A 26,697-nucleotide genomic window follows, 5' to 3' on the forward strand; every position below is an offset into this window, starting at 1 on the left:
CCTCATGGGATATTGAGGGTCATGGGAATTCTAAGCCTGGTGGTAGAGCTGAATTTGGCTTTGACCATGGTGTCAAACAGTTGGATGCAGGATTCCCTTAATAAAGCATGGCCCTTTTTAAAGGAATAGGCCCTTTATAAAGCTTTCCTTGCTGTGGACAGGTGACAGCTGTGTTGCAAAGACTCTTCTTGAGGTTGAGTGAGGGGACACATGGGAGCCTCTATTTGACGCCCCCCCCTTGCCCTTGCATAGGGGAGTCTGAAGTGAACAGCTGCTCAGATCAGGCTGCTGCATTCAAAGCGCGCAATATCTTTCTCATAAGAGCAAATGCATTTTAGAACATTATGAGTGTGCTTCTCGGGGGGGGGGGGATGAAACTGCTCTCCTGCTGCCAAACCTCAGAAATATTACTGAAAAGACAGATGATTTGCAAATCGCAACTGCTTTGGTTTGTGTAGTAGTTTCATTCCATTCTCTCTCCCCTCCACATCTTTCACTGCCTTATGAGTGAATGAATTCATTACAAGGACACAGACGGCAGTGGTTCTGTTAACCACAGGAGTGAACTACACTGCTGTTGCTTTTAAAAATGTTCACAATATTTTGCAAAGGTAATGCCTCTTACCTTCCCACCATATCCCCTTTGAAAGCTTTGCTCCTGCTTTTAATTGCCTAATGACATTGGGCCTCTGAATTCCAGCTCAATTCATTTCTTCCATAGTTTATTCTTTGAAAAAGTGACCGACCATGCTGGGCAAAGAACCAAGTAGAGAACTGCAACATCCTGACAGTTTTGTCAGCTTGGCTTAGACAAAATCTTTGTTTTCATGGTTCCCCAGGTATTTGGGTGCAACCCTCCCATTTAAATGGTGTGGAAACTGAGATTCCTTCTCCAGCACATCTCCTCCATTATGAGGTTGTATTGTTGTTGGAATCCACTGGATACAAGGAAAAGAAACACACACATGCACACATTTGTTTGTGGTCCAGAAATAACACTAACACCACCCACTCTTGTTACTGGTTTCCTCAGAAGGAAAGACCCAAAACTGCATGCTGAACTCAAGGCTGCAGCATCTGTTTCCTCACATTCATACCCTCAAATATAGCTAATGAGAGTAAGCCACTTAAGCTTTTATAGTACAGAATTGGAGTGCCTGCCTCAAACCTTTTTAGTAATGAGCATGGTTTCATAATATGATCTCTCAGCAACCATACAAAGATGTTCTGATTGGAAAAGACTGCCAGTCAGTGGCAAGATGGACCACTGACTGGTCTGGCTTTAAATGTTGAATGAAGGGATTGCTATCTTTTGGCCCTGCAGATATTGCTGGACTAACAATATTATGCCTGACAATATTATGTTCTCATGTTATTAATTGGTCATGAAACTGGGACTGATGGGGATTGAAGTCCAACAATATCTTGATTGCCACCAACAGGAACGTAAGAAGACACTGATCTCTGTTCTAACCTATTCATCACAATCAGCACTGTTTGCATTCCACTGCAGTTCAGCTTCTGCCAAATACTACATTATTCATCTCACTGTCCACTATTTAATGTATGTTATGTGGTTATTTACATAGCATACATAAGTTGCATTTATTTTAATGTAAAACAGGGCTGTTTTGTCAGATGTGTGGAGAACTTGTTCACATTCTTAGAGTCAGGTCAGAAAAACACGGTGCATGGATTGCAATCCAAACATTAACCAATGTATTTAGGAAAAGTATAAAAACACAAGAAGGCAGGGCATTGCTGCTGATGATGATAATCCAGTTGGTATTGGAGTACATTTTTGTTGTGTTCCCTTTTCAACCACACCACAAAACTGCGAGGTAAGTCAGGGTGTTCAGTTTCTTCATCACAAAATACTCAAAAATAATTATGTTGAGCTCATCGCAGCAAGCCTCATTATCTGTCCGCATTTTAATCTTTATTGCTTTTGGGAATACATCACAGTTAACCTTCTCCATCAAAAATATACACAAAAGAATATACTGAAATGTTGGAAATAAAGTAAAGATATATAATGAAGTATTGAGACTTCCCTCCACCCCAACATGGGTCCTCTACCTTTCTAAGTTAACTGCATATTAAATAGTATCTAGTTGATATTTATCCATAGCAAGCCTCATTATCTGATGATATTGGTGATCAGTGCTTTAAAAAAAGGTGCTAATACTCACCATGAAGTTGTTACAGTAAGTGCCACACTTTTAACAAGGGGTGGGGTTTGCCGGTCCTGTGTATGCTTAAGTACCCCCAGACAAAAAAGCACTGGTGATGATGCTGATGATGACATTATCAATAATATTGGGTGGTGCCCTTTCACCATTCATGATTGTGGGCAGATGGTTACTTGATAAGCAATTATCTGGCTCATTGATTTTTCAATAGAAACAATCAGGAAACATGTGGGGATAACATCTGCAGTATTGGAAGTTACATTAGATACCCATGTAAGAGACCTTTTACACTATTGTTAGGCTAGAGGTCAGCAATAATTTTAGATTCCACCACTATAATTTAGTGGGATGGTAAAAATGTAGCAGATTGCAAAGAGCCATGGACTAGGAAATATAAATGTTCCATTGAATAGCAGCTGGGACAAAAGCCTATGGCAAACTACACCTCTACTCAGGTGACAGGTGCTGCAGGTGACAGCAAGGTGTTAAATAGCACATCTGTGTGTGCCACAGAGCTAGCCCTGCACCTCTCATGTGATCAGTGTTGAAGTAACAGTCAACTGCCTGTCCAGTATTTATGTGAAATGGAGGTACACTATTTTGTCCATCTCAGGCAGCAAAAATTCTGAAGTCAGTTCAGTGCATATAGTGCATACTGAACATACAAAATTCACACTTGCAATAAATGGCAACAGCCAACATATATCATTAAGAAAATATTAGACAATTTCATGAAATATATGATAGATAAAAATGCTTGTGTTCAGAGTCACTATACCACTGAAAACCATATGCTGGCATCATGCTGTCCTCTGTTGGAGGCTGAATACTAGACTAGATCAAACTTCGTATGATCCAGCAAGCCAGTTGCTGCCAGTACCAAAACACTATTTGTACTGCAGAAGCAGAGTCCACTAAAAAAATAATCTGACCCTCTTAATTAGTGATGAGCAGTGTAGAAATACTTTGAGTCAGCATATCTTGTAACAGCACTGTGCTTCACACTTTAAATCAAAACTGATCTTTCCCCCTCCCTTTCAGTCCCTGACAAAGAATTTGCTGCTGCCTTTTAAGTGGATTGGATTTCAATTCTTCCAAATAATCCTATAGAGAGATGCCCTTTGGAAAAACAAGGAAAGTAGATTTCAGTTTGCAATGAAAAACCCATTATTTCAGCTAATACAAAACACTTGTTAAAGCAAAGATGAGCCCATGGTGGAAATGTGATTTTCAAATTAACTAGAATAAGTGTATTGTGCAATGAAATAACCTCCCAACAGAGAGGATACATTTTTACAACATATTCCTGTCATTTCTTGTTTTCTAGAATGCAGAAGCATATGTTCCATCACTGCACGAATGCCATTTTTCTGGCACGACCACTACGTCAAACAGCTCAAATGCTGATGTAGCGGATTGAAGCTACCTTGAACTAGAAGAACAACATTCTCTCCCCACTTAGCCTGTTTCAAAACATTTATCTTTTACTTACATCTTGCTAGCTTAAAAAAAAATATCACATGCTTAGGTAATAGATTCATCACACCAAAGCAGTGGTTTTCATACTGTGTTCCACAGAATCTTGAGTGTAGGCCTGGGATAGGGAACCTGTGACTCTCTAGATGTTGTTTGATTCCAGCCCTCGTTAGCCCTATTCACAATGAAAAATGGTAAGGGAAGATGGGAACTGTAGTCCAACAATACCTAGAGGGCCACAGGTTCCCCATCCCTGGTGTAGACAATACTGAGCTAGACAGTAGTATAAAGCAGCTTCCTATTTTCCTATCTATCTTGTAACAAAATAATTTATCAGTTGACAACCCTCCTAAAACAATCTAATGTTATAATGATAGTAGAATGAGTATTTGACAATGGAAAGATAAACAAGAGTCCTATTATCAATGTCCTGATACCATCAGCAAAGCAGCCGCTTAGCTCTTCTACCCAGTTGTGATTCTTTTCTGTTGCACTTAATGTCTGAGTGTCCATTAGCCTTGTCATTCATAGCACTTGCATGCTGTCTGAACTATGCATGCTATTCCAAGTAACCATGATAGGCTTTGTCATGGGCAAAGTTTTCAGCTCAGTTTATACATACCATGCACCATCTAGCTGATGAGCAAAATAACACACGTTCCCAAAAACAATGTGAAATTATGCCTATTCTTTATGGCTGTGGTGTTGATCAAATCATTACTTAAAACAATCGAAGTAAAGCATACTGGTCCACTAAAAAGTCCATTGCAATTCATTTTGATTGCACCATCTTCATCTCCCTATTGCTTTTGCTGCTATCCATTTACTTCTCTCTTTCTGGATCCAATTCCAGTAGGGATCAGCAGAATGGGGAAAGGGCACAATGGCACATACTTGACCTCCATGTCACCAATGTCACTGTCACTTACCAGGAAGGAGAGGCAGTGGGAAAGCCAAACTTGCACTTCTGTCCTTTTCCAAATTTCCTATTACGTTTCAATATTCTTTGGAATGAATAACAAAAACAAACAGTATGTTCTTTCAAAATATGATTTTGGTTTAAAATATGACAATATATTTGTTGGTGAGATCTAGGCTATCAGTTTTAGCCAAAAGTTGCTGTTTTGTGTTTAAATTCTCCCCCCCGTGCACTCTACATCCCGAGGACACATTTCAAAGATTTAATGTTCCTTCCTTCTCAGTGCGGTATTTTAAAGCTGAGTCTGTCTTACTGACACCACAAAGATGTAAACACTCTGGATAAAGAAATAAAAGAGTGCAAGCCCATCAAGGATGGGATTTCTCCCACAAGGTCTATAAAGTGGCTTTGGGTGTTGCAATGTTGAAAGCATTCTTCTCTTCGGATTGTCAAACTTGTTCTAACAAGGACCTGAAACGCATGCTAAGTGTTTACTGTACACTATGTGCCCATAGAAAACCACACTGTGTGTAGTGGACTTATATAAAACCCCAACATCAGATTTTTTTTAACAGAAAATGTAGATGGCATCACTCCATGCTTATCATCAGTAATCATATTGCAAGAGGGGGGGATTGGGGCTGATTCCTTACCTTTTGTAATGACCTCTGTCAGTTCCTAGCCCTGGTGCCAGACCCCTCGAGTGCTTGGAGGACAAACCAGGTATTCCACAAATCTAGGACTTTCAGGAGCAAGCAGAGTCTCTATGTACTAGTGCTTACGATCTCCTGGAGGAGGAGTCCTTTGGCGGGAGACCTGCTGAAGAACCCTTGGCTAGGGTGGCCATATTTGAAAATCCCTGAGACGTCACTTCTGCCTTTGAAATCCTGGGGAAATCAGTCATGTATGGCAGCCCTGTCCTTGGCGATGTCAGAAGAGGAGTTGCCCCTCAGTCTTCAAGACTGCCAATGCCCAAAGGCCCAGGCTCAGGCAGGGCCATAGCTAGGGGGTGGTGAGGTGGGCCCCCGCCAGGGGCACATACAATTGGGAGGTGCAAAATCGGCTAAAAATATATCCATAAATATAAATATCAATTATTGCCTCATAAGAAATGGTTTTTAATATAGGGTGAATTGAAGGGGGGGTTGGAGGAGAGGCAGAAAGAAGAGCTAATTTGTCTGTGGCTAGGGGACACAATCTGGACGGTTCTGCCAGGGGTGCAAGATCACCTAGCTATGGCTCTGGGCTCAGGCCAAAGAGCAGAAACAGTTTGGATACAAACCACTGGTTTTTTTAACCACATGTTCTGAAAATGTTAAAAACCAGATCCTGGCAAACTTTTGCACAAATTAAGGCCCAAATGAGGGGTGACTGTGCATCACCCAGCTTTATCCCTACCCTGGAAGGGCATCCAATTTACAAAGTATCTTTAAGATCATGGTTTGGAACATGTCATGTGTCTGATTTATTTTTAATGATGCTGTTCAGAGATTTATTTGACCTAGTAGCATCTGCTACATGTCTAATATAAAGCAAAAAAGGAACAACAACAACAACAAAACCAAGCCACCCGAACACTGTAATTTAAAGATGATGGTTCATGGGCGTAGTAGTAACCAATGACATGTGTCTGACATATCCATTGTGGCATGTGTGTGTGTGTGTGTGTGTGAGAGAGAGAGAGAGAGAGAGAGAGAGAGAGCCCCAAGGATTGTATTTTATTTTTATTTAAACTGCTATTGTGAATTAAATGTTGTTCATTCAAACAGTCTTGAGATTTATATAGGCATTTAGAGCTGTACTGAATATACTTCAGTTCCATCTTGGGATAGAAAACAGCGATTCCTGTGGGAAATGATTTCTCCCTGCTCCTGAAAAACAGTTAAGTGTGTGTGAATATTTGCTTTTCATTCAGTACCATTGCATCCCGACTTCTGCCACTTCCCCCTTCTAATATTAGTCAATCAGGGATCAAACATTGGATATGATCTCAATGCTATATACCGTAGCTAGTCAGATTTGACTACATTGCTATAACACGGTGGACAAGTGAGGGCAACATAAGTGAAGAAGAAACTATTTTACAAGAGAACATTTTCAAAAAGTCAAGGGTTTTCTGCACTTTTAAAAAGTGTTCTTGCTCTGTACCACTGGTTAACTGCTCAGCTTCACTACCTTCCAGATAGCTGAAAATCTGAGTCCAAAGAAATGCTCTAAAATAATTAGCAGTCACTGGAATGCCCTATCCAGGCCCTTTCCAAATGTATGCTAAATAAATGTAGAGGGAGAGTCATTGGCCTTCTTGACATTCATGTGTAGGCAGCATGTCACATGAACACACAAAGGTCAAACAAGTGGGCCCAGTGATGCATGAGGCATTAGTAACAGGGCCAGTAGCACAGCACCACTTTCTCCATCTTCATGTGTTCAGCATGTATATGGAAAATATTTGAACCCAGCTCCAGTCTGAGCCCAAGCAAGAACCAGAAGTAGTAAGAGGTAAAGTGAAAATCCATTAGAAGGATAGCAATGGCCAGGTTTTAACCTAACAGTTTGCAAAGTTTAAGGTGATCCTTGGGGAGTCATTATTATTAGACCCTTTACTGTAACATACTTAGCCTCCTGATTAATCCGCCCATTTTTCTTCTCTCAGACTTTTAGACTACAAATGATCAAAAGTTGTTCAGACCATACTGACCAGTCCCACTGTGTCTCATTGACAAGACTAATCCTGTCAAGTACACTTTAGCTTATTTACCAAGGCAATCCCTATGAAACCCCCAAGTTATATTTTCCCATCAATATCAGTGACACGATTACATCTTTTCTGGCTCTTACCAGGTTATCATTCCTGGAATGTCTGCCATACTTTCCCACAACAAAGACAATTGACAAAGAAATCCTCCACCACCACCGCTCTACACACACATATGCACCCACACACTGTTCGATGAGTACGGATTCTCCTACATCTTTTAAAGTTAGCTTATCCACTAAAGCTGTAATTAGTTCTTAGAGTATTATGTTTTTCTCCCTCTGATCCCAGCTTAAAGCCAAATCTAGGCAATAGGACCAGCCACATGGAAAATCCTGTACCCATTAAACCAAACAGTAACAAAATTCCACACCCTAAAGGAAAATGAAGTTCAACAAGCTAAAATGATTGACCCATACACAAACACAGACGCACAAATCTTAATAGATTATTTTCTAGCTGCAAATCAATTTGCATGGCAAGCAACCTAATTTGCTGAACTCCATTTTTTATTTGGAAGCTTAAATTTATATACCTTGCCTTTCCACCAAATGGTACACAAGGTAGCTAACAAAAATAATATCAATAAATTATAATATAACAAAATGGCACCAGTTAAAACCAATTGCAACTGATTTTGGTCTGAAATCTTTCCCCCAGTTTCCCCAAAACATTGGCTCTCTGTCATTGAGATCCAAAGCAGGGAAAGACTGTTCTGTCAATTTGAGTTTCTCATTTTTCCAATCTTAATTTCAGTTCTCCACAATTCCATATCAATATGTCATTATTACTGTTTTAAAATTGTTGTGAAAATTTATCAGCAATGTAGTGCAAAATTCTAATATACATATTTTTGCAAATTTTCACCAATGTAATGCATTTTTGTAAGTTAGTTATCTTATAATTTTTAATGCACGCTTTACACTTCATTAGTTTGTGTTTTTTTGTACTATTTGACAAATTACTGCCATGCTGTGTCTGCTGGTTATGCTATTATTGACATGTGAATGTGTAGTATTGTGTCATTAATTGATATGTTTTAATGTTTGATAGTTTGTTTTATGATGACTTTAAAATGTTCATATACTCATATGTTCTTGCCTATGTGGTAGACGTGTGGGGAAGTTCAGAGTTTCTTGGGATGGATTTCTTCAGAAATATTATCACCAACCAAATGTGGACTCCTGAACCACCTTCAATATTATTGTCCTTAGGAAGTGATCTTAATGCAGTTGTGTTACATAAAACATTGGCTTTTTTTGCTGTTGATTGCTGCAAGGTTAGTTTATAGCTGTGCATTGCAAGCTCAAGAGCCTTTGCCTAAAGAGATGATATAATTATATATTGTATGGAATATAGCCCTTTTGGAACATCATAGTATCCCAGAGCCATTCAGGATGTTATGAAATTCAACACATATGATAAAGATTGCTCAATGTTTCAAGGAACATTAATGAAGGGGGAAGTTTTACACATCCCCCTGTGTCACATGTTTCTCTATGCCGGGGCTATTTGAATATAGGTTGATATATCTTAGGCTTTTTGACATCTATTAGACTTCAAATTTTAGCTGTATCATTATATTATATTATATTATATTGTTTGTTGTGCCAATTTTATGTTGTGTAAAAATTGCTTTCTCCCCCCTTTCCCCTTATTCTTTGATCTTTATTAATGGAAAAATCAATAACTTGTTTAAAAAATGTTATTTGTTGCATTGCCACATTATATTTTGAAATGATGTAGTATTTGATTTCTATTTGAGTGGTGTATTGATCTACACTTTTGTTCTTCTGTGAGCTATTGTGAGCATATTTATAAGAAAAACTAGTGTACAGATTTATTATTTATTTATTGCCTTCCACACGGTACCTGAAGGCAATTTACAAGATTAATAAAAGCAGCTAAAAAAGAAAGAAAAACAAAACAGAATGCAGAAACGGGGGTGGGGGTGGGGGTGGGGAGCAATTTAGACATTAATGGCAGAGTCCTATTCACCCAACCGAGAAAGCTTGCCAGAAGGAAAACGTGCACTATTGTTTCCAGAAGTGGGTACTTATCGTATCTTGACAGGAATACTGTTCCATAGATAGATGGAAGATAGATGGAAAGTAGATGGAACTAGACCCTATTGGGGAGTTAAGATGGATAGTGCTTTTCAAAACTCAGAAGTATGGCAAATTTGTTAGCTTCAGCAAGAATCTGAATTGCCAAATATGGGGGGGGGGGGCAAAAAAACACACCAGCCAGCAGCTACGATCTATGAAAAGTGAGAACATTAAATTTGGCACAGGATATAAATGTACAAAATTAAATCTCATATTATATTAAAAAGAAACGTCTGGGAAAGAATGGCAGACATGCAAAAGTTGCATTCTTACATGAGTACATAATATATTTATACAGAATTGCAGGTTTTTAATACTAAATTCCTTATATTCTTTAAGCTATTATAACATGTTCACACATTACATGCAATGAGTGTACAGTCTGTGTACCTGTGTACACAAGCAGTTGAGCTGTATGTTCATACAGCTACTCACATGTAATGTTGTCTCCCTGCTTATTTAACTTATATGCAGAATTCATCATGCGAAAGGCTGGACTGGATGAATCCCAAAATGGAATTAAGATTGCCGGAAGAAATGTCAACAACCTCAGATATGCTGATGAGTTTGGCCAAACTGTGGGAGGCAGTAGAGGATAGGGGTGCCTGGCGTGCTCTGGTCCATGGGGTCACGAAGAGTCGGACATGACTGAACGAATGAACAACAACAACAAATGTTAAATGAGTGTTTAGCATTGTGAACACAAGAGTTGAGCTGTGGAAATAAACAAGGACACACTTTTTGGCGCAAACGTTGGTAGCGACAACTTCTACCTGTGTTCACTGCAATGTGTGAACAACTCTTGTCAGTGAATCATTTGTGAAAACAAAATTAATTATTCAGGGCCTTTAACTGAAGTGAGCAATATACAATATTAAAGTTCGCAAAGCGAACTGATCAGAATTCAGGTAGATGCTCCCCATCCATCACTTGAGATTGGAAAATAAAAGTGAAATGAAATCCCACCATGTAACTCTTTCTTTATGTTTTTCTTCCAATTTGTCCCTTTTCTTCCGAATCATCTGCCTTTGTAATTCCTGCCTTCCCTGCTGAATGCTGTGATTTTTTTAAGTATTAAAAGGCAAGTTCTACCAATAATAAACACTATTTAGACACTCCTCAAAAGAACAGCAGAAGCATCTGTGATCCATTGGCTTCCAAATTGCTACAATTCTGGACACAAGTTCAAAAAAAACATTTTTCTCCATTACATCTTCAGTTGTATGACTTTGCAATTGTTTGATCTCCCTGTAATAATGGATAGAATATTAAAATAAACAATAAGGGAAACAATACTAAAATATGCCCTCTATTTCTTGTGATTTCCAGATGAACAATTGAAAGCTGAAAATCTAATTTCAGTACAATCGTGGCATGGCTTCAAAGTTCTTTCCTGTGCATCATTTGTGGTTACATTTCACACATTTTTCAAAGGCAATATAATGAAGGACACTGGGGTGATGGTATATACAGGGGGGGAATCACAAGGTAAAATATCAAAGATTTCATACTCAGTGTCATAAACACATTATGTAGTGCTTCTGCTGCACAATGGGAAGTTAACATTTGGAGGAGAGTCCACTGTAATACACTATCGTAAGAAGCTTGGCAGAGGTGTTATTAAGATGACTGCTGGCATTATTCTAGTGGAGTAACCCAAAAAAGTGCCCTGGAATGCTCTCCCAATTCAAACCCACCAGGCTCCCTCTTTTTGTCATTTCCTGTGGAACACCAGTGGAAATGAAGACAATTGAGTTTTGATAAGCTTTTCTTGTGTGCATAACCTCAAGCTGCATTCCTGCTGGTTTTAATGTGCAGGTTCCTATAATCTCATTGTTCTTATCTTTCTCAGGGTTGGTTGCAACACATTTCGTTGTTGCTTTTAGTTGTTCCTTAATTGCATTTTATGGTTGTATCATACTGCACAACTGTCACATTTAAAGCGGAACATCCCTGGCTTCTGATTCCAATCCTAGATGTCCCATTTTGGCTCCTGTGTTCTGCAAAGGTTGCCCAGAAGCAAATGTTGCCCTTGGGCTGGCTGACAAGGGTTCCCAGTCCCTGCTCTGTGCCATCCATCCTTGGCACATTCTGTAGAAGCGCAAGAAATGATAACAACACCAATAATTTGTTGTGATCCTGTGTAAAGCTTTGATACTTTCCATGGTGTGCATGTTTGAATTCTGCCTGGATTAGAAAAAAAAAAACTCTGTGAAAATAACCTTCATTATAATTTATTTTTTGCAGTACAAATGATAAGTAGACTTTCTTAGACGTGACGCACCCTTTTCAGTGAACTGCAATAGTGACTGTGCTATCTGAAAGGAATCTTTTTAAATAAATAAATAAATAAATGTTCAAAGGGGGGAAGAAAAATTTAAACATTTGCCAAGAGAGACCTAAAACCAAGAGAAGTCCCGGCTGGACCCCTTGTTTCCAATTTTCTGCCCTGATTAATTATAAAGGCTGCTAATTGCATGTTGATGTTAGTTTAGAAGCATTTGCTTTGTTTGTCTGGTCATGATGTCAGGATTTAAAAGGTTCTGCATAAAGGTCAAATTGAAGAGTACAACAGGGTGGGTTTTTTTAAAAAAAAATTCCCTTGCTCTCCAGTTTTTATTATTTATTAATTAATTAATTCTTCCTTTCTTTTGTATATTATATACAAATAAAATTATATGTGTATTTATTATTGCATCCAATTGTATTGCAACTTGATCATACATACAAATTTTCAGGCTTCTAAACAATTCTGATTTAAGAGGTCTTAAATATCACACAGCCTACTTTTATTGGGGTTTAAACAGATTAGCCCTCAACTTCTAACACACTTTTAATTGAGCCCCTTAATTTCAGTGGGTTTTCTCCAAAACAGTTGGATGCAACCCAGGACCTCTTGGTGGCCTAGAAGAAGATTGGAGAGCTGTAGGCAGACAGAAACCACTACCATACAAAGGGTAGAATCACATCCATTGATTCACCCACTTTTCCTTTGGACCCTCCTGTAGGGAAGTGAGTCTCAGTCTGAGAAAGGGTCTGCCCCTCAGCAGTAAATGGTGAAGGGGCTCTGCTATCTTTGTTGTGAAGGTAGCTATCAACCAGGGTTCAGCCTTATCCAGTCCTGGAACCTGGGATCTTATTGACACCTTAAACTGGGTCCAATAGCAAACCAGCTACCAGTGTAGAGCTTTAAGGACTGGTGGCACATGACACCACTTTGTGGTGCCAATATGTGACAGGCATTCTGCTAAAGCAGGGTTCCCAATCACAAAAGAGCTTCTAAGCATGTTCAGCCCCCTTGAGACCTTCATGCTGAATGCCAGAGCTCGGGTGAATAGAGTGCTCTTGCACTCAGGTCCTGCTTGTAGGCTTCCCATAAGGCTTCTTCTTATGAGTCAGAGCACACAAGGATGTTGGGACTAGGGCTTGTTCTCCTTCCCAATTAAAGCCCTCATGTGTTTGTTCAGATTCCTGAATAGGACTAACATAAACACTACTTATGAATCATATGCTGCAACAGTGACAGCCTCTACTCTGCACTCATTTCGAATCTTCAAATTTGCAGTTTAAAGAAGTTACATTTCCTGTGCTTTAAAATGTGTTATTGCAGAATTCCCTAAAACAATAAACATGGGGATTTACCATTTGTCCAGATCCTACATATTTACAAATCATTTTCTCTCCCCCCCCACCTGCATCATCACTCATTCTCTTTCGTTCTTTTTGCTCAAACTTGCTAATAGGGTTTTAGTGGGTTTAAGGGGAAAATATGACCCTTAATGCAGATGTATGCACAAGTGATAGTACTTGAGACAGGAGACTTCATTGTTCTAAAGGAAGCCATGTTAATTGAATAAAAGGATTTGGATTATATTTCATTCCTCAACAAGGAGCAGATAATGGAAACCTTGCAATCTCCAAATACACATCTCTAACAGAAAGAAAGAAAGAAAGAAAGAAAGAAAGAAAGAAAGAAAGAAAGAAAGAGGAGGAAGGGTTTAAGAGGCAATATTATCTAGGGGTCTTGGGGTCTCGGTGGACCACAAGCTTAACATGAGTCAACAGTGTGATGCATCAGCAAAAAAAGCTGACACTATTCTAGGCTGCAACAACAGACGTATCAAGGGACGCGGGTGGTGCAGGGATGTGGGTGGCGCTGTGGTCTAAACCACAGAGCCTAGGGCTTGCCGATCAGAAGGTTGGCAGTTCGAATCCCTGCGACGGGGTGAGCTCCTGTTGTTTGGTCCCTGCTCCTGCCAACCTAGCAGTTTGAAAGCACGTCAATATGCAAGTAGATAAATAGGGGCCGCTCCAGCGGGAAGGTAAACGGCGTTTCCATGCACTGCTCTGGTTTGCCAGAAGTGGCTTAGTCATGCTGGCCATATGACCCGGAAGCTGTCTGTGGACAAACGCTGGCTCCCTCGGCCTATAGAGCGAGATGAGTGCCGCAACCCCAGAGTCATATGTGACTGGACCTAACGGTGAGGGATACCTTTACCTTTTATTCTGCCTTAGTCAGACCGCACCTGAAATACTGTGCCCAATTCTGGGCACCGTAATTCAAGAAGGATGTTGGCAAGCTGGAACATGTGCTGAGGAGGGCAATCAAGATGATCAAGGGTCTGGAAACAAAGCCTTACACGAGGAGCGCTTGAAGGAGCTGAGTACATTTAGCCTGGAAAAGAGGAGACTGACAGAAGACATGATAGCCATCTTCAAATATCTTAAGGGCTGTCACATGGAAGAGGAAGCATGCTTGTTTTCTCCTGCTCTGGAGGGTAGGACTCGAACCAATGGCTTCAAGTTACAAGAAAGGAGATTCCGATTAAGCATTCAGAAAAAAGTTCTGACAGTAAGAGCTGTTCAGCAGTGGAACAGACTCCCATGAGAGGTGGTGGACTCTTCTTCCTTGAAGGTTTATAAACAGAGTTTGGATGGATGTTTTAGCTGAGATGGGATCTGTACATATAGTATGGACATTGCAAGGGGGAAGCATTTGTACTGCTGAAAAATATCTGCACAGGACTCCACTGAACTCCATTTAACATTAGGTCGCTCAGTGATGGAAAGATCCTGAAAGAACTGACAGCATCAGCAATATTGGCCAGTCATTCCTCACTCCCAATAATTTATGAATGTTTATGACGGTTTTCTTTATACAATGGAAATCATTGACTTCTCTGGCATAGTTTGTAATCATGCCATATTAATTTAACCAGCATTTATTCTGAAATCCTAAATTACACCAAAGACGTGACAATAAATTAACTTTAGTGCTTATTTGCTGTTAATGCTTTTCCATATGTTACCCCAATATACCATCCAGTGAACAGCATAAATAGTTTTGGTTTGTCTGATTGAATTCCTATTTCCGACTCAGTCTGTGGTGGAAAGTCTGTTTAATTGTTTAAGTGGAATGAAGAGAAGCCTTTGCTAGACTGCTCAGGCACATTATTTTCAAAGATAATATCAGTGGCTGGCATTTAGACAAGCTTTGGGGTTGGATTGATATGCCTGCTGATTAACTGAGAGACACCAAAGTGACTCAGGCATCATTTGAGAATGCTTGCCTAGCCCTTTACACAAGAACAGACATGAAGCATCTTTTTTGCAGTATCACGATTCCTGCCACTCCATCACTGCATGTCACCATGATAATGGCACTTGCAGATAGGGATTGGGGGGTGGGGGGAGTCCACACTTTCCGAAACAATAAGAAAACCAAAGCACAGCCATCCTTTGAAATTCACACTTCTACAAATTTTGCAATGCAGTTCTTCAGCCAAGTAATGTGTACAAAAATGGATATACAAAGTGTGCATAAAATGCATATTTTAGTGAAACTGACAAAAATGCATTACACTAGAGAAAATTAGTTGCAAAAATGTGTTTATTAGGAGAAATTCACATGTGGAGAACTGAATCTAAAATTGGAAAGATGGAGAAACTGAGAGAAGAAGTGAAACTGTCCGATCTGCCCATCCGTAAGTGGAGAACCATTATTACAACTCCTTTGTTCTTAGTGGCCATTTCCAAGATCATCTTCTTTAAAATCTGAATGATGAAATACACCTCACATGCTGAGTGCACATGATACCCTCCCACATTCTACAAATGAAAATAGGGGCATTCTTGTTGCAACCTTGTTTTTATAACCAGGATCCCTGCCTGTCTCTTTCTAACCCTGCCACATACTGTTATTATACATTGCTGAAGGCTTTTTTCCGCCTCCTGACTGCTGTATTCATTTACTCAGCAATCACCAGCTCTCAGGTAGCTAGAGAATAGAGAATATTGTTGGCGAGAATAGAATAGAATGCATTTAATGATTTGGCAGACCATATCAAAAGAGGACAAAATAAAACACTAAAAGAAAATATCTGTCTTTGCTATATTGAAAAAAACAGAGAGCTTTGCCCTCTTGTGCTTTCTGCTTTACAAAGAAGCCTTGCACCTAAGGATGGAGGAGAACCAGTTAGCATCTAAAGGCAAACTAACCTAAACGAAAAATGAAGCACAGCCATACTTACAAATTCACACTTCTCCAAATTTTTCAATGCAATTCTCCAGTCAAGTAATGGGTATAAAAATGCTTACACTAGGGTAAGGTTTGCATAACAGTGATGTAGTATATCATGGAAATTTCCTTGCAAAATTATGTATGTTTGTCAAAACTGCATAGAAAACTTCATTTCTTAGGAGAAATTCACACTAAAATGCTGATGAATTTTCATGAGGATTATTTTAACTAAAATTTGCAAATTAGTGCAAAAAAGTAGACAACTGAATTTAACTTGGGGAGAAATGAGAAACTGAAAGAACTGAAACTGACAGATTCATGCATCCCTAGTTGCACCCTTTGCTGTCTGGTATCAGCATCCCATACGAATTCCTTGCTTCTCTTGCTGGTTCTTTCAAGACTTTTTGAATGCTTGTAAATGCCTAATTTCAGAAGCCTCTTGGTTGTGAAAAATGGTTTAATTATGACATTTATATGCCGATTAATCATTGGTTTTTCTAGCAGTTATATGTATCAGCTATCACTACTTCATGCAGTCTGCAAAAGGTTCCCCACCCCTGCGAAAATGCTAATAGCATTTACTGAGTGTGGGTATTTGCTATGGCCCCATCCATTAACAAGAACAAAGTGTCAGCAGTCTCGAGGAAACATTATTTAGAAATAATTCTTCAGAAATAAAATTCCCAAGGCAGGGGAAAACTAAAAGCAGCCCAATAAGGACTGAGTTACAACAAAATGAAGGGCATAAATCTGAGGGAAAAGAAATGGAATGGAACATCCTAGGGGGAAAAAACAGTCAGTTGCCTCACTGGCTGGAAACTTGAAGAATGGGACTCTACCATGCAACATTTTGTGGCCAGTTTTGAACATCTGAAACTAATATCAAATTTAATGTAGCTCAGAATGCTAGTGCAACTCAGAGTAGACCCACTGAAATTAATAGACTTGACTAACTTAGGTTACCAGCATTGGATGCAATCTGTATTTTACAGCAACAGCGTGGCCAGTCAGTTTTTCTCAAAATGGCTACCTATCTGGAGGCTGAAAATGGATGCTGATTTGCAAGATCTACATCTACTTTGTGCTGGTCTCCCTTGTTGTATTGAGGCAATGCATTTTAAAGGCCTATCTGTTGTCTCCAATTAAGGCTTTCCCATGTGACTTTCTTTTTTCTGCTGTCAAAAAACCCATCTGTTCCAAAGCCCATTTTAAGTGGATTGTCTCAGCCCGTTCAGACTCATCCTTTCCCCTCCTTTGTAATTCAGTGTGCCATGTGACAGATCAACGTACAGGATAACTTAAGTCAGAAATCATTTCTCCACATTTCAGCTCAACAAAACTCATTGGGTTAGAAGATATAAACATTACTGTTGTCGAGAAGGTTCACTTAGAAAGTTCAGCTCCTACCCTAGACGTCTACCTTACAGTTGTTGAAAATAATCAGAAAAGACAGACAGTGTTAATCACTTACTGATGCTTGTTCTCTTCTGTGGTTTTGGCAAGTGCAAAAAGACAAATTCCCATGGTTTAAGAAAGAAGAACATATATTTTAGAAGATAAAAAGCATTTTACTAACAGCTCCAATCCTTTATGTCCTCTGTTGACACAAATCCTATTTGTTGGGTACAGATTGTAGCTCAATGGTAGAGCACATGCTATGAATGCAGAAGGTCACAGGTCATCGGCATCTCAAGACAGGATAGGGGAAATTCCCTGTCTGAAACTCTGTAGAGCTGCTGTTGATCATGTAGACCAGGGATGGGAAAACTGTAGCCTTCCAGTACCCCAAATCCCATCAAGCCAAGGAAGATAGGAACTGAAGTAGTATCTTAAGGACCTCAGGTTCCCCACCTTTGATGTAGACAGTACCAGTTAGATGGACCAAGGCTCTGATTTAATGTAAGGCAATGTTCTGCTTTTGAACTTTGAAGTGTTTTTAATTGCTCACAACACTTTGGGTGATATAAAATGTCTGTCATACTTATGGATGATGGTAACCTGCTCATGAAATTCAGTGAGTCTACTTTGAGCTTCCCTTAGTTGGATATCACTCTTTGTGTTTAGTTGGAAAATACATTGATGGCAGTTGCAGGACTTGTGTATTTTCAGATAAATACCCAAAATGTTGTTGCTCTGAAGCAAAATTCACCACTTTTCACTTTGCTTTTTATGCCCACATTCAACTACAGATCTGAGAATTTGAATAATAGTTTCAAAAGAAAACCCTGCTCATTAACGGGCCAGGAAGTTCAAAAGAATAAATCCAACAATTGAAATACTTCACGCTTTGTAGCGCTTTTCAGCCCAAGCTCAGAAAACCACTTTGCAGATCATTATCTGTGTTTCGCAAAATCCGGAAAGAAAGATATACTGAGGTCAAGTTACTTGCCCAAGGTCACCTAGTAGGTGGCTATGGGTTGTCTCCATAGTCACCATAATGTGTGCTGACCTTTCCTATATATAGTGGAGATTTGCAATATGTTGCCAAAGGACTATCCAATGACTGAGATATAGTTCAGGATGGAGATGCCTCTTGGTTTAATTCCATAGACTCTGTTTCATTTCTCCCATATGACTCAGAGATACAGCCAGGGGACACTCCCCACCCCCAAAGTATTTATTCTGCTGGGGTTGCCCAGAGGCACTTAATCTTTGCATCTGGTTCAGTTTGTGAGTGGTATTTGTTCTCTTGCAAGCTCACAGAATTGTTCTGAGACAATAGCAAAGGATAAATGAGAACTTATGTGAAGAACAATTAACTTTAGCGTCCCAGACAGCTTCCTGTGGGAGATTAATTGACAAACTTCAAGATCAATTGGCTCGATTACTTCTGCTGGAATGGCATATGAATTTATGTTATTAATTGTGAGGTTCTCATAACAAGCTAACATTGTGTTTGTGTGTGCCATGATACTCAAAACAGTTTGATGTTGTTGTTGTTTTAAAAATATGCTTTACTTCCATACTTTACTTCAAGAAGAAATCTTGTTCTAAATGATTTGGGGTGTTTTAAACATGTAAAGCTTGAACTGGTTTCCATTTAAATTAATGTTTAGCAAACTGAGTTAAGTCATTGGATTTTCAGGGCAAGCTATTTTAAATCCAGAATTAAGGAGGAAGGTGATTTTGGCACAGGTCAGAGGATCAGGGAAAGCTCAGAGAAAGTCATACCATTGGTCCGTGTAGCTCAGTATTGTCCACAGGAGAGGAGGCCAGGCCTGGGGAGAGGTTGGCAGATATTCATCACTCCTGGTCTACACTGAACGACAGCCATTCTCCAGGGTTATCAGGCAGAAGCATTTCCCAGCCTCATCTAGAGACTGAACCTGGGACCTTCGGCTCACAAAGTATGTGGTTTACTATAGAGCTCTCCAGTCACTCCTGAGTCCTGACTCTGGATGGTGGTAAAACCATCAAATCTGTTTTTTCTGAAGCAAGATGTGAACTAAAACACAGCCATCCTTTAAAATTCAGACCTACCCAGTTTTTGTGATGCAGTTCTCCATCCAATGTTTACAAAAACACATATATTAGGGGAAAGCATACATAAGATTGAATATATTGGTGGAAATAACATGCAGGCTTCTTAAGATTAAAGTATCCCCCAATGATGCGTACATTTTGCTAGAATTGGAACTCCAGGAAAGAACATAGGAAGCTGCCTTGTATACCAAATGAAGTCATTGATCTATCTGGCTCAGTATTCTCTACATTGACCAGCAAAAGCTCTCCAGCATTTCAGGCAGGGTTCACTCCCAGCCCTACCTGGAGATGCCTGAGATTAAACCTGGGACCTTCTGCTTAAAAAGCAGGTACTCTACCACTGAGTAGTTGCAGCAGCATTTGCCTCTGGCAGAGTTGGCCTCTAGAACAGAAGCAGCATACTGTTTAGCTGTTTGGATGTAACAGTTGCAAACAAAAAAAACTACAGAATCGAACTTGTTATAGTGAAATAACTGCTTATTTTGGCATGTTCTACCCAGACTGTCAGCCAAATTAAGACATGTTTTCAGCAGCTCATGACTTTTGAGTCTGTTGCACTGATTCAAAGTCATTCAGTAGCCAAATCTTTTCTGTAATCTTTGACCTTTACAGATATCTCCTAACTTGATAAGATCTATTGCAATTCTTAAAGGAATGCTCATACAGGAGAACTTAAAGAATCTGTTTCTTTAAAACACCCCATGGGTGGGTACTGAGACCTGTGCTTTTAAACTTGTTCATAAATGATCTAAAGTTATTAGGAGTGAGGTCGCCAAGTTTGCTGATGACACTAAATTGTTGGCTATTAAAACTAAAAGACACTGTGAAGAATTCCAAAAGGACCTCTCCAAATTTCAGTAAAATGGCAAATGCAATTCCAAGTGTTAAGTGATGCATGTTGGAGAAAAAAATATTAATCTCACTCATGGGGTCTGAACTGGAGGTGATGTGCAAGGAGAGAGACTTTGATGTCATAGTAGCTTGATGAAGCTGTTAATTCAGTGCACACCATTATGGTTGACTCATCTCAAAAAAGATATTGTAGAGTTGGAGAAGGTTCAGGAAAGGGCAACCAAAATGATCAAGTGGATGGAGTGACATACATACATACATACATACATACACATACACACACACACACACACACACACAGTCATACCTTGGGTTACAGACTCTTCAGGTTACGCGTTTTCGGGTTGTGCACCACGCCGAACCTGGAAGTACTTGCGCATGCGCAGAAGCACTAAATCACACTTTGCGCATGCACAGAAGCACCAAATCGCAAGCAGCGCCTGCGTGGATGCGGCGCTGCAGGTTACGAATGCTGCCGGTTGCGAACATGCCTCCCGCACGGATCACATTCGCAACCCAAGCGCCCACTGTGTGTGTGTGTGTGTGTGTGTGTGTTGCAGCATTTGGGACTTTCCAGTTTAGAGAAAAGGAGTATAAGAGGCAACATGATAAATATTTATAAAATTAAATGGATAAAGAAAAGCTCCCCCCCCCCGAATACACTAGTACTCATGGACATCCAGTGAAGCTGAATGCTGGAAGACTTGGATAGATAAAAAGAAATTACTTCTTCATACAACACATAGTTAAACTATGGAACTTGCTCTCCCAGGAAGCAGTGATTGCCACCAACTTGGATGACTTTAAAAGAGGGGCAGACAAATTCATGGAGGAGAGGGCGATCAATTGCTGGAAACTACAGGAGGGGAAAGTGCACTTGTGTTCATGTTCTGCTGCCTTGTTTCCCACAGGGATCTAGTTGGCCACTGTGAGAACAGGATGCTGGACTACATGAGATGGGCCATTGGCCTGATCCAGCAGGCTATTTTTATGTTCTTATTCAGCACATACCTTCCAAAGAGTTTTCTTAGTGAAACATAGTCACACACACTACATATGGAGATTTCTAATTTAGAGTATAAAAATGTGACTATGATAAGATCTTCTTATTAAGGAATGGTAAAAACATCAAGTGAAAAAAACCAATATGGCTGTCGACACTCTTATTTAAAAATATACAGTGCAAACCACATATCAGGAAACCTCATTTTCTTAAGATGGTTTTCAATAAATGCCAAGTTGAAATTGGCATGTGCTCATTCCCATGATAAAAAATATTACACTTGAGAGCAAGTAACCCTAATACTAAACAGTATGCCGTTAACTAAATAAGATTTGTTCTATGAATGTGAATATGTTACTTATTAAGTTTAAGGAAAATCTCATTTCTAACAGGGCTGAGCCAAACGACCCACCATCTTTCATAAATATTCATTGCAGTGCTTAAAAACAATCTCCACTTTCTATACATTTTTCCTGCATGCCTTGTGAAAATATTGGCTTAGGTCACCTTTTAAGCATCATTACGCCAATAGCCATGGAGAATCCTAGGAACTGTAGTTTAAGTGTGGAAGGAACTGTACTTCTGTGAGGTCGCCACCTTAACAAACTACAGTTTCCAAGATTCTTTGGGGAAAACCATGACTGCTATTGTATATGAGTGCTTAAAAGTATGGTGTGAATCTAACCTTATTTACCATTTGAAGTGGAAGGCATCAACCAAGGAGCACAACCATGTGAACTAGGCAACATTTATCAGGGAGCAAGGCAAACCTGGGTTTGACGCTGTCATCCTATTCAGGCTCCCACCCCCTGGGAAAAAAATTGATTCCCATTCTGTGAACAGTGTCCTGCCCTCTCTGTCATTTGCAAGTTGCCGAAACCACAAGTGTTTGGCACTGAGGGCTGAAACTCTGCATTAGGGAGCTTTTTCTAGTCATGTAACCTCCCTACATGATTTAGAACACTGGAAGATAATGGTTGTAAGATCAGGGTTGTAATTCAGATGGGGAGCTTATGCAAGTAAAGTAGTTCAGCCCGAAACCATGGCAGGTAATGAAGCCAGCAATAGTGAAACATCAGAGGGGTTGAGACCAGGGAATCACATGGGGGGGGAGGTATCCTGAATGTGTAAAGTTTGTACATTTCAAGGCAAATTTACCAACAGTAATCCACACTTCAGTAAACAATACATGAAACGAACCACAGTCATCTTTTGACATTCACACCTCTCCAAATTTTACACTGCAATCCTCCAGCCAAGTAATGTGTACAAAAATGCATGTATTTGGTAAAGGCTGCATAAAAATGCAAATATTGGTGAAAACAACATACAAAATGCATTATATTAGGGGAGACCACTTTCAAATACACGTATATTAGGGGGAAGTGCATATTGGGAGAAATTTGTACTGAAATCTTGAAGAATTTTCATATGAACTTTTAAAAATAACCTTAATACTTACCGGGTAATACTGATCTGATGCTGAAATTGTTAAGTAAAGTAAAAAAGGGGGGGTTAATTCCACGAGTCGGCAGAAATGCCCACACACACACACACACAAACAACACACACACACAGTGCAGCTGCAGGTCTCTTGTGACTGTCTTATCTGAGTTGTTGGGCAAATTAGCATGTAGCAATGGAAATGGAAAGGGCTCAGATTATTTACAGCATTCATTGTTGGGGGGTTTTGGAGACTTGTTAAGACTGTTGGAGAAATCTATGGAACTATGGAAACATGGAAGACTTTGAGAAGAGCTCATCTGAGATAAGTTGGACAAGACTTTTGGACTCAGAGAAATCTGACTGTTGCAAGACGTTGCAAGCAACCTTGCCTTGTGGACCCTCTCTGGGTTCAGAGAGAGAAGACATTGTGGCAACTGTTAACAGCATGTGTATATAGTGTGTGATTGTGTTTGCCAAGTAGAAGTTATCTCTGCTACATAGTTGTTTCCTGTGGTGAATTTAACCACTTGACTGAACTTCTTTGGCACATACACAACACTCAACAGAAATATGAATTTATGAGGAGAAACATGAGAAACTAAGAGAAACTGATACTGACAGTGTCACCCATGCCTAATCAGGATTCATCATTATGGGCCTTCGGAGGTACCTAGAAGTTTAACTTGTTATCCAGTGCATCCATTCAGGATTTTGTGTCGAATTTATAAAATCATTTTAGCTACAATTATTCATTGTACCTTAGTGCTGTTACTGGTTTGGATACATTTTCTTACTTGGGGAAAAAATTTCTTTTTGTGTTATGGTTGTACTGTCTGAAGCTTATAGTGTTATGGTGAATGCTGATTGTTGCAAACCACAATGGAAGGGCTTTCAACCTAAATGCCAGATTATTTAAAATAATAATAATACTTTCCAAGAGGCAACCATTCTTTCTTGAATTTTGTGGTATGCCTCTGAATACCAGTTGCTGGGAATCACAAGTAGGGACTCTGCATTTGCAGATGGGTCCACCATGCAGGCTTCCCATAGGCATCTGGTTGGCCATGGTGAGAACAGGATACTCGAACAGATGGGCGTATGCCATATTTCAAAAAGAAAAATTCCTGACACCCCCCAAAAATTGTTGCGCTTTGTTGGGGAAACCTCCCCCCAAAATAGTGATTTTAAACTTTTGGAGCTGTTTCTGCTGCTTTTTCCATCATGTTGCTATGTATCCAGGTTTTCCCTGACATTTTGCCATTTCAGCAAAATTCCCCTGACGCCATTTTTACACCCAAAAACCAGGACATGTCAGGAATTTTCCTGATGTATGGCAAGCCTCTTACTGCAGAGATTTATAATAAATCTCAGAAAGCAAATAAATGGAGCCATCTCCTCACCCAAGTATCAGCAATCAGATGCTTTTTCTTTTTTCTTTTTTCCCCCCTTTGCAGTTTTTGGCATACTCTGTATTTATGTCTCTTTACTAGCTATATTACACTCTAAAAAAGTTTAGCTGGGATTTGTTTTAGAAAGGTGTTTTAAATTAGTACAGTGCGAGCTGTAAAATATCTGAACCCAAATTAAGCTAACAAGCTCCCAGGGAAAGAAAGGGGGGGAATCCCCTCATTTACTTCAAGTTAAATATTTTCCAGTTGTTTCTTTTCTTTCTTTCTGTACTGTGTTAGATACAGTGCTTGGAAGAAAAGTACATTTTCTGTACATCGAGAAATCCTAAATGGTTTGGCAAAAATCTGTACGGAAGCTGATGTGCAGATTTTTAAGGCAAGGGATCTCCAGGGCCATATGTACTAGCAGTGGGAAGGGGAGAGAGACTCTAGCCTTGGGTTGAAGCTCTGGTAACATTCAAGGCAAAATGTTGTATCATAGAATACTGTCTGAGGAAAGGATGCTAACATCTGTGCCATCATGAATCCCTTCCGTACGGTATTCATACAGAGGTGGGTGAGCTGATCCTGTTGACGCAGGCTGTTAGTTCGCTAGCAAGTTTCTTTTCTTTTGTTAATTGACAATTTCATTTGAAAAGTAAATGAAAACAAAACTCAGGTGAAAGAATACCACCTGATGTTGTCAAAATTCATACCTCTTTTGCTTGGAGATACAGCCTTGGCAACTGGTACCACTCGCCTACAATGTGAGGTGAGCATTATAACACACACACAGTCACACAGTCATGACTCTACATAGTTGTGTGGCTCAGACTGTAAAGTGAGTCAGAGAAAATTATTGCAGTCTGAACCAGAGAAAAGCTCCTCCCTCACCTCACCTCCTACCTACCCACTTAACATTTCTCTATACCTGAATATTGTACCATGGGTAGCTGCAAACCAGCCTCTCTGTATCCTTGTATGGCAGCAAATCACACATCAAGGAAAAATGGTGAGGCCTACTTACCACCTCTCCCCACCCCACAGCCTCTACACCCAGGTAAGAGGATGGAAAATGCTAACACTGTACTGGTAAGCGGTTTGGGGCTCATAGGGGACTGGGGATGTATTCAGACCCCATTATAGTTCCAGAGGCATTACTGGATGCTCAACTGAGTCCCAAAACTTTTCCTAGATAGTCTAGAAAATAACTAAGTTAATTCTGATTTTTAAATAAATAATTAGCTAAGCCCAATTTCTATTCAAGTCTGAGGACTGGGGTTCAATTACATTTGGGAATGTGCCACTTCAGCTCTTTTACATGCCAATTTAGGAACATAGTCCATTGGTCCACTGACCTCAGTATTGTCTACACTGACTGACAGCAGCTCTTCAAGTTTTCAGGTAGAAGTATTTGCCAGTAGTATCTGGAGATGTCAGAGATTGAATCACTAAATGACCAGATCCCGAGATCATCTTGGCCAGATCCCAAGATCATCTTCTGTAGCCCTTTCTTGGGTGATTCAGGGGCAACGGGTGGCTACTACAGAATGGACCATTTCAGTGGTGGCCCCCCTGGTTGTGAAATGCACTCCCCAAATAGGTTAACCTGGTATCAACTCTGTCATCATTCTAACACCAGGGGAAGTCCCTTTTATTTTCTCTGACTTTCTTTTTTTTAAAAAAATGAAAACTTTTAGAGAATTGAAATACCACTTTTACTATTTTCTGAAATGTTAGAGCTGCCTAAAATCCTTTCTGCTCTTGCGAGTCTTGCTGAGAGCTCTACTATATCAATTTTATTATTTGCTGCTGAGTTTTTATGCTGTCTTTTAAATGCTGGCTGTATGGCTATTGATTTTGTATCTGAATATTTTATGGTTACTCTATGCTGCCCAGAGAGCTCTGCTTGGGTGGCACACGGATACTGTTCAGAGATAAATGCAGGGAACTATTAAGATTAGATGAATATACAGATATTGTGGGGGGGGATTGATTATCTCTGTAGGACAAGGGTAGGGAATCTTGAGTGCTACCTTCTCTCAAGAGGAATCTTTCGGAGGCTACATATTGGCATAGGTGGGGCCAGAATCAAACATCTCTGACATCTTTTCTTTCTTCTCCCTGCTCAGCAGGATGGCAGGAGAGGAACTGATGACTCTTGCAAGAAGTCTGAAACAGGGGTGAGAAGACCTTTAGAGACCAAGGGCCACATTCCCATCTGGACAACCTTCCAGGGGCCACATGCTGGTGGTGGGTGAAGTCAGACACAAAAGTGGACAAGCCAATAAATATAAGTTTCACATTTGTGGAGTAGGCTAGTTTCAACCCACATTCACACTCTAACATCCATTCAAACAAGCAGGAAGCGCTATAAGAGTTCAAGGACACATTCCACAAGGTTAAAAAGAACTCATGGAGATATGAAGTAGAGCTGGTGAGGGTTATGGCTTAGAGAGAGGGGCATGTGGCCTAGGGAGTCCCAAGGGTTATACCCTTCAGAAGGGAGTTGCTGCCAGAGGAACAGCTGTGATGGGTGAGAGACTGAACTGGCC

Source organism: Lacerta agilis, chromosome 8 (assembly GCF_009819535.1).
Source record: "Lacerta agilis isolate rLacAgi1 chromosome 8, rLacAgi1.pri, whole genome shotgun sequence".
NCBI classification, from domain to species: domain Eukaryota; kingdom Metazoa; phylum Chordata; class Lepidosauria; order Squamata; family Lacertidae; genus Lacerta; species Lacerta agilis.